The sequence below is a fragment of the Xiphophorus hellerii genome, chromosome 4 (assembly GCF_003331165.1).
Source record: "Xiphophorus hellerii strain 12219 chromosome 4, Xiphophorus_hellerii-4.1, whole genome shotgun sequence".
NCBI classification, from domain to species: Eukaryota; Metazoa; Chordata; class Actinopteri; order Cyprinodontiformes; family Poeciliidae; genus Xiphophorus; species Xiphophorus hellerii.
The window spans coordinates 25573254-25588592 of NC_045675.1; the positions used below are offsets into that span (position 1 = coordinate 25573254).

General features: G+C 37.7%; 1 protein-coding gene across 2 annotated transcripts in view; it reads right to left on the minus strand.

Annotated features, from left to right (window-relative positions):
* The window catches only part of glceb (glucuronic acid epimerase b), a 60616-nt gene that overhangs the window by 21645 nt on the left and 23632 nt on the right, over positions 1–15339 (minus strand). Inside the window, exon 2 of one of the 2 annotated variants that reach the window (XM_032560388.1) lies at positions 11239–11350. The gene's annotated coding sequence lies outside the window, so the exon portion shown is untranslated. Of the gene's footprint in view, positions 1–11235; positions 11351–15339 lie in introns of both variants that reach the window. The other variant, XM_032560387.1, reaches the window with a different exon arrangement.

Sequence of the window (15339 nt, forward strand, 5' to 3'; positions counted from 1 at the left end):
CCTGCTTTAATGTCACCACCACCACCGAGTTATCATTTACATTCCGCATTGGACATCCATTCCCAAAGAAATACACCACACGATGGAAAATTGTAATTAATCAGCGTGTTAATATTTGGTATTGAAAGAGCTCTAATTGCAGCACACCAAGCAGACATGTTTCAGGCCCTATTGTGAATCAGGATTCATGCTTCTCTTTGACATTTTCACCAAGCAAACAAGAAATCAATGCACAACCTTTAGCTTCCTCCTCCACACTAATTACAGCTTACTGCCCACAGAATTTACTGTTAAAGTGATGACCGAGGCGGGAGAGGGGGAAATCATTACTATCCAAGTTCATTTCACTGCCTCATCTTAAATGGGACACTGCTGAAAGTGGGTGTGATTAATGTACAATAATTTTTGCAATAGTAATCTACTTTTACAATGCAAAGTCAAATCACTGTGCAAGAGGTACCTGGAACAATGTTAATTTATGAAGTGGCTCCAATCAACAAGGGAGGTGTACACAGTGCTTTGAATAGCAAACACTGTCAGAGTACAAATTCAACAAAGCATAATGCAGAAGTCATATCAAATTATAATTGCACATTCTGCTACCCTGAACAAACACTTCGCATCTCTTCCTGATCAATTACTGAAACATGTATTATTGACATTTGGGGACGCTACAGCTCAGCGTAGTAATGAAACGCAAAACTGATTGGAGCTCCAACACTAGTAGAAAAATGCAAGTTAAAAAAAACAACCAAAAAAACCCACAAACACACAGTCTGCACCCTGAAAGATAAGTAGGACTGGTCTTGACAAGCAACTCTCTATAAATGATAGTCTCTTTTTATAGCTCTCTGCTGCTGGTATTGAGCTCACACTCCCAGTTTGAAATACACAGGATTAGGTATAGAAGCATAAAAAGTAGTATCCCATCGCCCATCTCTTTGTGGACACAAATCAAAAACAATGTCCTGTTCCAGAGATGCAAATTAGAGGTTTTCTTTTGTAAATGAAAAAGTAAGAGGAAAGAGACAGCTCAACTTAAACTCCTGCTATTTGTGGCAATGCATTATTAAAATGACCAAAAAAAGTATGTATTCTGATTTTACCTTAGAAACCACATCTTCAAATTCTTCCAAAATTTATTAAATTGCAAAATCAATATTGCTCTTTTTAGATAACCCGATGAGGTATAAAACTCTGTAGTTGCATTTAACAAAGAATCCAGGAACTCACCAGCCACCTGGCCAGTCAGGCTGAAGAACTGCCGAGCATTTGTCAGAAAGTTGTTGGTGTCAAGAGCTCAGAGACAAATTCAAGGTGAGGACTGCAGCTACAGGACTATGAAGAAACACCTAAAGTCGGAGATCCCAGAGGTTCTTTTTGGAAAGATTAAACGAAAGAGAAACTTGACTGAGTAGATGGATGAACCTGTGCCGGGTCACTAACAGATAAAAGGAGTGAATCGAGCTAGAGATGTGTGGGTTGAGATACTGGTGTGAGCCGGTGTTGTCAAGAGATCAGCCAGACCTTTTTAAAGCAGATGATGAGCAGGAAACTATTTCCTTAACCTGTTTCTAAAAGCAAGAGCGTTAAAGGTGCACTGTAAATTTGAAAAGGTCTAATGTGTCTGGGAAGTTCTTGCTTCGCATAAAAGACTGTTTACCGCAACACCACAACAGAAGGACATTTAGAGGCTGCTTCATTTGAATATGTTATGGATTCTGAACATTTAATCTGACCAACATCACAGACCGACAGCATCTAAATTGCTGGTTATTATGCTTAGGCAGCTTCCAAAGGTTAAATTGTCATTTTACTGTCAGAAAGACTTCTTGTTTTTATCATTTGGAATCTGATTAAAGAAGTGATTTTTAATAGTCAAAAACCTTCCTCAGAGCCTCACCATTAATGTTCTGTCCACACTAGGCCCGGATATTTTGCAAAACATATTTTTTCGGTCCATTTGTACCTCCAGTCCACACAAAAAGAGGAAACCTTGTTTTAAGAAAATACGAGCTGCAATTGTTTGGGGAGAATTGTCAGCCTTCATCTGCTTTGCTGTTTTGTATCTTCCCTTAAATTGGGATGTAGTCGATAGAGGAAAGGCTTGTTTAGATTTCAATATTGTTTTGTGGACAGGTGATTCCAAGTTTCATGAATTTTAGTTTGGCATATCAAAAAAAAGATTTGTTTTAATAGAGTTTTTCTAGGGTAGATGTTCAGAGATGGCTGTTTCAAAAATACTGAAGGTCCTAGAGAGAGAGTTGGATACATGGTAATGACAGAGGAAAAACAGGAAAGAGAATAAATCACAGATTTATTGTAACTAATATAGGCAGTGCAAAATTTAATATCACAATTGCATGATTTAATAATGCCGTGCAGCCATTGCAGAGAAACTGGGATACCTTGTAAGGAGAAACTATACATTGTGATTTGTGTAGTTGAAGTTTCTCCTTGCAATTCAATTTTCCATCAAATAAAACAGAGAGTGTGTCCAAGACATAACGGATTAGACATTTGCAGTGATGCAATGAAAGATACAGATGAGATGTTATTGGTTTTACTGTACCAATCTGTGCTTCAGCTATTGAAACAGAATAATTTTATTATTTGGAAGGTAAATTCCTTTTGTATTTGGGATAATTGACCAAAACATGACTGGCACACTAAATTAACAAATGGTGTCATCTCTGAGAACATTACCGGCCTCTATAATTTGGCACCTTACCCCACACATTCATCTGTGACTCAAACTGATCAGTCTGGATCTGAATAATTTGTTTAAAAAAAACCAAAGCTATATCTAGTATTGCTGTTACTTAATCCATGCCTAAAGGAAAATTATTTCCCAAATCAACAACTTAAGAAGAGTACTATCATTTTCTCTTACATAATACATGTAATGAAATGTTACTCGATTACTGTCCTCTACATTCCATTTGCACAAATTGAGTCATTTGTAAATCATATTTCCTGCTAAGCAGTAGTTAATTACAAAGCAAACAGCATTTCTGCAGCTTGTTACATAGAGTGCTGCATTGTCCCCGATGTATTTTGACCCAGATTTATGTGCATCTATTGGGAGGATGTTCTCATCCGAAAAACAAGAGTCTAGGCACTTTCCTGAAAGGCTCCGAATGATTTGTGTTTGTCTTCAAAACTAGAAAATAAATGACTGTCCTTGCTCTGCAGAAAGGACAGCAGTGGTGCATTATTGTCACGTTGGGGAGGAAGTCAGAGATCCCTTAGAATACAGATCAAACAAATGTAGCCATTTACAGAACATCCTGTACCAAGGGCAAAATAATTTCTAATGAATACACTGCCACGATTTTGCTAATCTTTACTCATTTGTTTTAGCTTGTAGGGCAGGGGTGTCAAACTCAATTTCAACAAGGGCCACTTCAGCATATTGGCCACCCTCAATGGGCCACATTGATGGTATAAATCAGGAATGCCCAAGTGCAGTCCTCCAGACTGCAACTTTTAGATGCGTCCCTGCTAAAACATACTCCAGACAAAAAGTTGACTTCCCTCATTAGCAGCAACTCAGTTCTGTAGAGGGCTATGAATGAGTCAATGATTCAGGTGTGTTAGAGAAAGAACGCATCTAAAGTTGCAGAGTGAAAGGTCTGGAAAACTAGACTTGGGCAACCCTAGCATAAATGTATGAAAATACAATGTTAAAAATAAATTAAACAACACCTAATATTGTCAAATAACTGATTTTATGTATTCAAGTTTTAAATATTACATTTGAGTTTGCATGGATGTAAAATTACTGCTCAGTTTAAAAATACTGAGCATATTTTTAAACTGCTCGGCTAAACTTCGCTCTTTAGCTTGTTAGCTTGTCGATGTTTCAGTTTTATTCGCTGGGAAAATTAATCTTTGTCTGCTTTAAAGATAAGCAGACAAAGAATAAAAACAAGTTTTGATATTAACTCTCAACTTCATTCACAAAACTTTTTCGTTATTTATTACACAACGAACATGTATTTCACATAAGAACCAAACAATTAGGTGACGTTGCCTGTCCCTGAACACAACGCTGATCCTCTTCACCCTGTCACCAACTCACACACATCCTCATTGTGTTGTGTTCTGTAAATAAACAAAACACAAGCAAAATCAACAAACTATATGCATATTCCAGTATACTGAGTTTTGGTTGTACATTCATTCTATTTAAATTTAGTTTGTTTGTGCTTACCAATGTTTTCCCCTGGTCAGTTCGTCCATGTCTGGTTTTAGTTCTATTCTGTGGCAATCCGCAAAATGGCGTGCAGGTTTTCGTCAGTAATGCGCGACCTGGTCTTGGTCTTGTTTAAATTCATTATTGAAAACATCTGTTCGCACAGATAGGTGCCTCCAAACATGGGCAAAACACGAGCTGCGTGGAGTCGAAGCTGTGGCATCAAATCAGGGCGCAGTAGACGGTAAAAGTCCTCGATTGAAACATCACGGAACTTCGCTCTTTAGCTTGTTAGCTGGTCGATGTTTCAGTTTTATTCGCTGGGAAAATTAATAATCAGCTTGAGGTGACTCTGCTGCACTCTAGTGGCGAGAAGCCGTAATGTTGGCTAGTAAGAATCGGAAGGCATTATGGGAGATGTAGTTTGTAGTCAATTCGTGCTCAAAACCTATTTTAAGTCAATCAATGGGGCTGTAAAACGGTGGTGGGGGCGAGAGGGCCACATAAAATGACGTAGCGGGCCACATGTGGCCCGCGGGCCTTGAGTTTGACACATGTGTGGTAGGGCATATCAACGCTAATGAACAATCAGAAAAAGTTTAGAAAGTTCCTATCACTGACATTTGTTTTTTAGGTTTGGAAAGTTTTAAAATGAAGGTTTGTTGGTATAATTGAGATCTTTGTGCAATTCAGCAATTATCAGACAAGCTCAGCTGGTTTTATACCTCTGATGATAATGTCAGATAAAATTTATACATTTAAAAAACTGTACAAAGCTGGCCAGAAGATGAGAGGCAATCCTTTTGGAGGATAACCCCCCTCTCCCGCCCCCACCAGTGCTGGACAGGATTAACGTAAAAAAAACCTCCCACTCAAAAATCAAAGCAGCTTTTCAGATTATATTAGGAAAAACTGGAAAAGAAGTACAGAAAATTCACTTTGCTAAGGGGCTGCACTTGATGTCAGCATAGGGGAAATTTGCCTCAGTTCAAGTTGATCAATTAGGAAAACTACATTGCCAAGTTCCAGGTTGTTAGTAAAGCAAACACTCAAGAACACGCTTATGTGATTGTTTTCACTTCAAATTACTCCCCCAAGTAAAAATATTATGACAAAAAAGAAAGAAAAGTTTACATAGGATAACATTGCCATAACCCTTGATTACATTTTTCTCTTGTTGACAGGAGGTCTGTTTGAAATGTCCAGAGTGCTCTTTGAACAAAAAAAAGCAACAGGATTACAGTGCAATGATTCTGCTGACCACTCAGTTAACCCTGTCGGCCTGATCTGTGGCCCTCCATTCAGTGCTGCTCTGTTCAATCCCCAAAGCTCCCTGCAGGGGACAAATGTGCTTTCTGAGCCCCTTTGTCAACATTAACAATATTATTTGATCTAAATCCAGTCGATAAAAATCAATTCCTGCCACAGATTTTCAAGAAATGCATGTTTTCAGACAGGAATAAAAAAAAAAGTTAATGGCACTTTTCCATTGACCAACTGATCAGATGATATTAACATCCTGTCAAGAGCTATGCACCATTTGGTAATTACACTACTTTTCTCCACATGGCACATTGAGCTTCAGTAAGCTTTATATTTATGAATAAAATTTGAGGGAGCTGGAGGAGTGGACTGAGGATGGAGTATATGATAATAAATGTAGCCCATCGTGTTATGGAAAGACTGTCCACACGCTTGATACAAAAGAAAATTTTGGTTTTTAAGAAAATGACTACCACTTAATCGTTAGTCGATCAATGAGCACAATCAACTTTAGATTAACTTATTAATAGATAACTTGCATCCCTGAACCAGTTTTTCGTACCTTTTCCTGTCCATGGTGTCCCTGTTCTTGACTGGCCAGCAAACCTCCCTGACCTGATACAACATACTGAATACTCCAGATGATCTGATATCAAAACCAAAAGGGCCTTTTACTATCCCCCAGCAGAACCACAAGCTGATCGCCTCCATGACACACCACACTGATGCAAGAATTCATGCAAAAGGAGCTACCAGTATTGAGTGCATGCAAGTAAACATGCTTTTCAGAAGCATGACAATTCTGTTTTATATATACTTTTCTAATGGATGTTGTATAAAAATCTAATTTTATGAAACTGAGTTGAGAGCTCTAAGCCAAAATCCCCAAATGACAAGAAAGTTTTCAATGTTGTCACTGTGTGTGTGTGTGTGTGGGGGTGTGTGTGTGTAATGAAACATTATGATATGAACTACATTAACAAATATGGAACCATTTTGTTTGTTTTTGAGAGAAACTTGTATATGCTTTACAGCTTAAAGGTGTAACAAAAATAGTATCCCACCCCTCTACAATGACTTATGAAAACAATGTGTGGCCTTGGATGTTTCATTGGTTAGGAATGAACCACAGAACTCAAAATAAACAAAAAATATTTTTCAGTCTGCCAAGAATACCTAACTTTGCTAGAGTTAATGCTGACAAGTTCACACTGCAGTAGAAACAGGAAACACCTTTACCTTTAGATCTTAGCTGTTATCGCAGAACATCAGACACGTTAAAATGATTGTGAACATATGTTTGTTACTGTGTTTACATAAAGGATCTCTAAATGGCCTGATGCAGCACGCCTTCAATATTAACGAGCCCCTATATGGAGATGATCATCCAGCAAAGTTCAGGTAATCTAAACAAGACTAAGTAAAGTTGCCATACAACAACCACAGATTACTTATACTAAATAAGGAACCTGTAAGTCTTAAAAATGTAGTCAAAAGCTAGTATATGTCAAACTAGTTACTGATTTATGACTTTAAACACCAAATACATTATATTGTAGCAGTAATCTAGTAAGTTTTGTTTAGGGAGCTGGGACAGAGTGGAGATCTGACTAAATGAAATCTATAATTTAGCAAGCAGCTCTGACTGTGTAATGAACAAGACGCCAGAGAACCCTCTTCATTTAAATAGAGCAAAGGCAACAGCAACTTAGCTAAACAAACAGAAATTTTAAAATCCATTTACACTGTATTTAAAAGCCATTAATGCTATGCAAAGTGAATTATGAACAGTGCCAGCTCCTCATTTAATCTCAAGTCAAAATGTCTCTCTTCCAGCAAACCATGTTAAATAGAGTGATCCTTGAAACTATATAACGTATATTTTCTTCCATACTCTGGGCAAACAAACTTTATGGAGGCTTTGCTATAAACTCTGGTTACATCCTATAATCCACAGCACACTAGCAGGCAGCCCCTGAGATTAGACATTTAGGGTGAAGGCAGCTGACGGAGATGGATGAGGATAGGATGGAGAAACTCCAGGGTGAAATGAGCTGTGAAACCACAGACTTGTAACTACGATCTCAATGATTGGCACGCTATGGGTTAATGAGAATGTACTGAAGCACTTTCTGCTGCGTGCTGGTTTAGGCGCTAGTGTCATTTATCTTAGACGCGCATTTTATCATTTGTAAAGGAGTGTGGGTTGGAGACAATGCAGGTGTGTTGTTAGAGGCATCGACTGTCACAAAGTGAAATGTGAAGAAGGCAATGATCTTAAAGTTGTGTGCCATGAGTTTTTTCCTCCCCCCCTCCCCTAAACTCATGTGCAGTCAGCATTAAATTGTCAAGTGCTTGTGAAGTACTCTTGGGCTGGAATTGGAGCAGATGAAAGTTTAGGGGTTTTGTCTCTTTAGCAAATTTTCCAGGCATTTCAGTGTGCTCCTCCACTGGAGAAGTAAGGTACCAATCTGTGACAGCCAGTAAGTAATCAGCTTATTCAGCAGCTGAGAGGCATTTCAGCTCATTTAAAGATTGCGCGTGTGAATAAGTAGGTATTATGGGTTTCTGTTTAGTTTCACAGTCTGATTAGAATACCGTGAATCCTTAAGGGTATATCCAAGGCAGCTTGTAACTTCATCACAAAACTACATCAAAAATTCTGTTTCCTTTATTTCCACTTTATTGTGACAAAATAACACGAGACATATAATCCTCTGCCTCTTTCCTGTGGTTCTGCCAGGTCCATACACTGCTCAGTCATAAACGACCAATCAGAGCCAGGAGGAGGGTCTTAGCGCCATCAATGAAGCTCATGTATACGCTGCATCTGTGTTAATGGCAGAAAAACACCTTACGATTACAGGAAAATTGGCTTGTCATCTGTCATCAGACAGATGGCTGCTAGTTACCATAGTATCCTGCTGTGATGCTAGAAGGAGCTGTAGCATAGCAGAGAGCTAAGGGAAGAGTGTGAGCAGTGCACATATCAGGATGATTGACAGCGCTAAGACCCTCCTCCTATCTCTGAATGGTTGCTTCTGATTGAGCTGTGCATTTTTGCAGATGGCAGTAGGACCACAAAGGCAGAGGAGCTTGATTTCATTTCAGATCATCAGTCTCATACAGTCCCAACACAGTGACAATGTTAAATACATAAGAAAACATTTTTTATAAAAGTTGCCTACTGCAGCCTTAAGAAGAAATTTAGATTTATTCTTTACTGCCTGGCTTATCCAGTTTCTATCCTTTAAGATTGACATTTCTAATTATCACTGGGTATTTGTTTCAATTGGGCTCTGTTCTGGAATTCCCCTACTGAGAGACAGACAAACAATCTTTCTGTTCTGCTCTGGCAAGAGGAAATTAAGCATTCGATTTGACCAGTGATGAGCTGAAGTTGTTTTTTGCTCTTATACACATATTCTACTACTTAATCTGTAGCAAACTTAATACCTAGCTATCTGTCGTTTTATTCTGCGAGATACGTATGACTCTTGTTCGGAGAAAAAAAAAAAAAGGTTAGCTGCCATGTTATCAAAAAAGGTGCAGTTATGGCAACAAGATTTCATGGGCATTGCTTTCCATACGCCACATGTCAAAGCTATTTTACCTGATTGTTATTTTGTTGCTTTATTTTGGGCTCTCTGTTATGTGTGTGAGTCTGCAATTTGATAAAAAACTAAAATTAAAAGTACGGTAACTCAAAAGGACTGCTCCATTTTTTTTCTCAAAAGAGCTGCAGGCTTGGTGTTGATTTAGTGAGAGTGACAAGCAAGCATATTAAATGCTTAATTATAAAAACAACAATAGTACCTCTATTGTTTGCCAAGACTCAGAAGACAAGTATAAAACTGGAGGAAGAAGAAACAATTGAGACTTGTCACTCAACAGAATTTATAATGAGCTTACATCTTCAATATGTTTTGCTAAGAGATGGGAAAAAATACAGGATCATTAGAATCATAATAAGTTGGAATATTCAGGGTCTAATATTTACATAGTAAGCAGAACATTTGGTTACCTTAAAAGATTCCTGTCTCTGACAGACTCAAAGCTAATTAATAACTACATTAGTGGCTGTCCAATAACCAGAGGTGGTCAGAGTATTCAAAACTTTTACTCAAGCAGCAAGTAAACTTACTCAAGTAAAAAATGTAACTGAGTAAATGTAACTAGTTACTAACCAGCCCTGCCATTAGCAATTACAACGGGTGAATAAAAACGAAATGAATACCAAAAAAATAAGAAATAAAAAAGATTGTTCGGTGCTTTAGAAGGTGCCGCATACAATCATAGCAAAACTTAAATAAGAAAAAAAAAAAAAACACACACACAAACATCTTGTTTGAACCTGTAAATTATGTGAACTTATCTTTATTGCAAATTACTTAAAAGGACAGGAAGATGCAAAATTAATAGGACCTTTAAGAAGCAGTCACACAAACGCAAATCTGTACCGCAAACAATCATGCTTTGTTCAGAAGCAGCCAGTAAGTGAGTAAACTGCTTTGAGCTTAATGCGTGAGTGTGTTTTACTGAAGAGGATTAGGCAAGGCATTACCACAAAGCTTATAGCTGAAGTCTGCAGGGGGATTAAGACAGCCATGACTCAAACGAAGGGGTTATAAAAGAAAAATCACAGGATTGCTTGAGAGGGAGGTCAAGCAAAGTGCTTGTCCTACCAGCACAAAGCGAGCGTGGAAAATGTTGAGAAAGCAGGGATGTAAATGCTCTCTAACGTAGAGGTAAGATTTAGTACTCATAGATACATTTACTGTAAATAGGAGCCTCGGCTTGAACTGTCGAAACAAACAAGACCAAATCACACAGATTTTGAGAGCGACTGTTCTCATGAGTCCACTTACGAGATCAAAACTGATCAAAAAAACTTTCAAGTTGTCAGAAATATCATAACTCAATGTCCAACATAGACCATAAGTTTGCATTTCTACAAGGTCACGTACTGTGAAAAATGGCAAAAATGGATGGCCATCTGGAGAAATCAGCTTTCAAGTCATATGACCTTGAAATAGTCTGTTTTGAGTGTGTTTGGTTGTTTTAGGTGAATTTTTCTTTATACTAAACATTGCTTCTTTTTACTGTCCATATCCTCTCTGCGTATATCCACCCCATACAGGATATAAACAAGTCAAACAATAAAGAAAGTCAAAAATCAGAAGTAGCAGAGGGAAAATTTGGTAGTTTAATTTCAGCTGCAAACAATAACCATTTTATTGTTCATATTATCAAATAGAAACATCTGTAAAATTAGATGTTTTATCATGTCAAATGGTCACAAGCTGGTCTCCTCAGAGCTAAAATAAAGGGATAAAACAAAACATTATTGAAAACTAAACAGCTATATTGAAGATATGTGCAATAGACCAACCATAAACAGTCCTTCAGAAATCATCTGTGGTGTGAAATTATGTTTGACTGCATAAAAGGTAGGAAGTATTTCAGGCTTCTCCAGTGAGACAATTATCTGTGTATAAAAGGTAATGAACCCATGTAAAGGACTGGGTCACTTTCATAGTTCATATGCAGTTAGAAGATGCTAGACATAATTTGGATAATGAAGTCAAGATGATATTTGCATGCTGAGGAGTAGATAAGGTGTGTTACAAAAACAGTCAATGTCAGAAGAAGGTCATAGTCAAGAGGCATGCTTCAAAGACGTCTAACAAACAAGATTATCTCTGTGTACTTTTTTGAGCTTGAAGGCAACAGAAACCCTGATTTGTGACAAAGACAACTGAATGGTGACTGACCTCCTCAGATCTTTCACAAAGAAACAAACAGCTGGGTCGACATCCCGTCCACCTTCACCACAGTCTGCACTCCGCTCGATCTTCTGCTTTTTACCGCCTGCAGCTGCTTCAGCACCTACACATGACGGGAGGAAATATGAACTCCATTATTATGATGCTTGAAAATGGACAGCGTTCAAATGTGAATCATACATGAGAAGCAAGGGTGTCTGTAAAAAAAAAAAAAAAAAAAAATCCTATATCAGCTAATATACCACATTTCCCACCAGCACGGAAGGCTAAAGCACCATGGGCTAAAGATTTAAGGAATTCTTCCAAAACTATTGGAACCATGTTTTCTTGGGCACAGAAATGACAAAAATGTGTCAGCTGTTGGTTGAGGTTGCAAACTAAATTTTTTTCCATATTTAAATACTATGGAAAACATTTTATGAAAGAAAAGGTTTCCGTCTAAAAAAATATGTCTAATAATGCATGACTAATTACAATGTAACAATATTTTTACTGTATTAATTAGGTATAAGCCGTTATGCAATATTCTGTTGCTTTCCTCTATATCAAAACAGTAGACAAAGCAAAAGTTGAAGCTTTTTATAGCTTTTAGAAAAGTGTATACCTTGGATTCAGTGACGAGATTAATTGGAAAACAAACATTTCTAAAGTGTTAAAAAAGACCTGAACCAAACAAAAGTTCAAGTGGTACACTCAGCTTGAGAGAAATAGATCTAGAAATGTTTGCAGTAATTACACCTCAAATTTAAATCATTTGACTAAGCTGCGAAAGATATCACCTTGATCATTTCTGACAATTTTTTTCCCAAGTATCATCCATGAAAAGTAAACAAGAAACCTAAGCTATCAGTATGGGGTCACATTTTATTATTCAACTGCAAGGTCTACCGTCATCAGACGATAACAGATTCTATTAACAAGTTACTATCACACATGTAGTCGAACAAAAATGGTGTTTAGTCAATGGCTTGGCCCTGGATTAGTTATAAGTGCTTATGTGACCATTTGTGAAAATTAATTGCCCAACCCTGTCAGAGAGCGTCATGATTTAGGCTGGCTGTTTGTACTTAAAAGAAATCAATATAGATTCTTTTGGAACATTGATCCTAAGCAGCTTTTCAATTCAGTTAATACACAAATGTAATTATCAGCTGTAATATTGGACTTTTGGATTTGGACACTGATGCACTATAAATTAATACCCGAACGCAAATGCACATTTTTAATTGCTGCCATGATTAATTTGTGGGCTTTTCAATAGCAGAGTCATTAATGTACAGCCAATCCATCAGTGTGTATGTGCAGAGTGTGACATGGATGGTTTCCTCTGTAATTTATGTAACCGAGTCATTTCCATCCCCAGTGGAAACATGTTATTAAATTAAAGATGGTGCTAAATTGCTAGATCAAAGAAAGCATATTGATCATTTCATAAAATGCGGTCCTTTACAAAGCACTTTAATTAGATGTTGGAGCAAAGAAACCAGCTGGGCACCCTTCTGTCACTACATGGTCCATTGCAATTTTTGACAATATTTGAAGAGAAAAACAGATCTGAAGCCTTTTTAAATCTAACACCTTGTGTATTTTTCCCCCATGTAGTGATTGTGCCAAGATGAGACAACACACTCCATAGTTGTATTAATTATACAAGCAGGTAAAACACAAAACAAACAGTCTTTCCTGTGGAAAAAGTCTTTTTAAAATACTATGTAGGAATGATAAAAACGAATGTTGGATTTTGGGTGGAAACCTGTACATACTATGCAGTGCAGAGGATAACCTAAAATTAAAAACAGTTGATTTTCTTCAACAAAACTTAGTCTGAAGAGACATAAAAACAATGCTAGTCAGTGTGTGAAGGCTGAAAAGAGAGCATCACCATCCAGCCGGAGTATACAGGAACTAGAAATGTCAGCAGCAATGTTAGTCAATAATCCCTGGCTACCGTGTAACAGCACTAATGCTCTCTGAGGCAGGTATGCTGCAGGAAGAAGGTACATTTGTAAAGAAAAAGAAAGTAAATGTCTGCCAAGTGCGGTTCTCTCTTCCTGAGGCTTATCCTGCAGCTTTTCTGGTGTCATTTCAAGGCATGAGCATGTGCCGTTTGAACGCGGAGGGAAACGCAGGGCCTCCTGCTGAGATTTTTAAGCATCAAACTTTCTTTTGCGTTCTTGGGGAATTTTTTGTGCACTAACTTGCCTACATCCCTACATCACTTTTGGGAGAAGTCATGTTCAGTCCCGTCAAAACTGAGCCAGGCATAATGCAGTAAAAAGAACACACTAAATGCTACAAAACATTCTGCAGTGTTTTAATATAAAAATAGTTTTCACCGTTCTTTTCTCTTTAAATCATCCCTGCTTGCAGACTTAACAGATTTAAAATTTAATTTGTCCCTACATCAATCAGATTGTAAAATTAAGTAGGCATATAGCGTTTTATCATGCTTCTGATGATGTGGTCTAATTTGTGGCTTTGTTTACTTGCTGTAATGTATGCGGGAATGTGCAACATCTGTTTTTATTGAGCAATATGCGTTTTTTTTTTATATAGTATTCACATGACTTTTATTGTTTGCAGTATATTTAATTGTGGAAGCAGCTTTGCTTAGGGTATAATGACCCTAATCCTGTCCAAAAACAACAAAAAAAGTGACCATCAAAACGTCGCTTATTATAGTGATGACAGTAAAGCCAGGGTTTAAATAGGGCCGTAGAACTGATTCTCTCAATTCAAGTTCATTCCTTGCTCTCTTTAAAGAAGCTAATTTTCAGACTGAAACACATGGAGCGAGATAACTAGCAGATGGCACCAGTGCCAGAAAACTAAAGACAGCGGACGAAACCCACAACCTTCCTAAACTCATCAAGATTCAAGGAGAGTGGCTGTCACACAGTGAAGGTCACTTGTGTAATAACTGAGTGAAATGATTAATACACTTGCAATGACATGATGTGCACGGTGATCAAGAGCTCCAGTGATGGATTACAAAGTGTGGTAACCAATTTCCTGTAAATAATACTGAATTAAGAAAGACCTTTTAAAACTACATGATGAATGAAGTTAACATATTACTACCCTTTTTTTCCCTTCTATGCATTTTATCTTTCAGACAATGCTGTAAACATAGAGAGTATCACAGACCCAATGAAGAGAAAGATACACATCATACAGCACAGAAGATGCATTCCTCACTATGCTGAAGACGGTGTAAGAATCATTTTAAACTCGATGTTAGAGGTGATTTTCATGACATTTTTCAAGGAATACGTTTTTAAAATCATCTTTCAATGTGTCATCAAAGGAAGTGAAGGTCAAATAGCTTAGCCTCTCTTCAAGGTTGCCTTAGCATATCAATTAGCACTGGGCTGATGCACATCATCACCTTTACATACTGCCCAATGCTACTGACCTGTCTGAAGGAAGAGGTGGACACCTCACACATGAATCATCGAGACCAACTTTACGGCTCTCTCCAGTGAAAACGTTTTAAACATGAGCCTCAGGATGTGTCTTCCAGCAGTTTGACTGGGACGGATATTCTCTCATTAATTATTATAGTTGCTCCACATCTGCTGCCCCCTGACACATGCAGGCATCTATCACAACTAGTAGTCAGGGCAAGAAAACGAGGGCCGAAGACCCATCTGTTGGCCATTCATAATGCATTCATTTTCTCTGAGGAGTGAGTGGCTGGCAAAACATTTAATGATCACACCACTGATACCACGACGGAGCCAGCCATCAGCAGCCATCCGATGCCCAGAGAATTATCAGAGAACTCGGAGCGTGCCGAGCGTAGAGCGAAATGAGCAGAGATCCGAGATGTGGAGCCGGAGCAACCTGATTAAATGGAAATCACTTCTCCAAACTAAAGTTAAACTAACTAAACTGATAAAGACACATTTTTTTATGTCTCTGAAGTTAATGATAAATATTGAAAACATATTTCAATATTTTATGGTTACATAAAGCTTTTATGTCATTTACACACAATAGTAAACATATTCAAAATTTTAAACTGGGTGATGTCTCTCTTTGTCAAGTTTCTTGAGATTCAGGGTGTTTTCAAACCTAATAGTCTGGTAA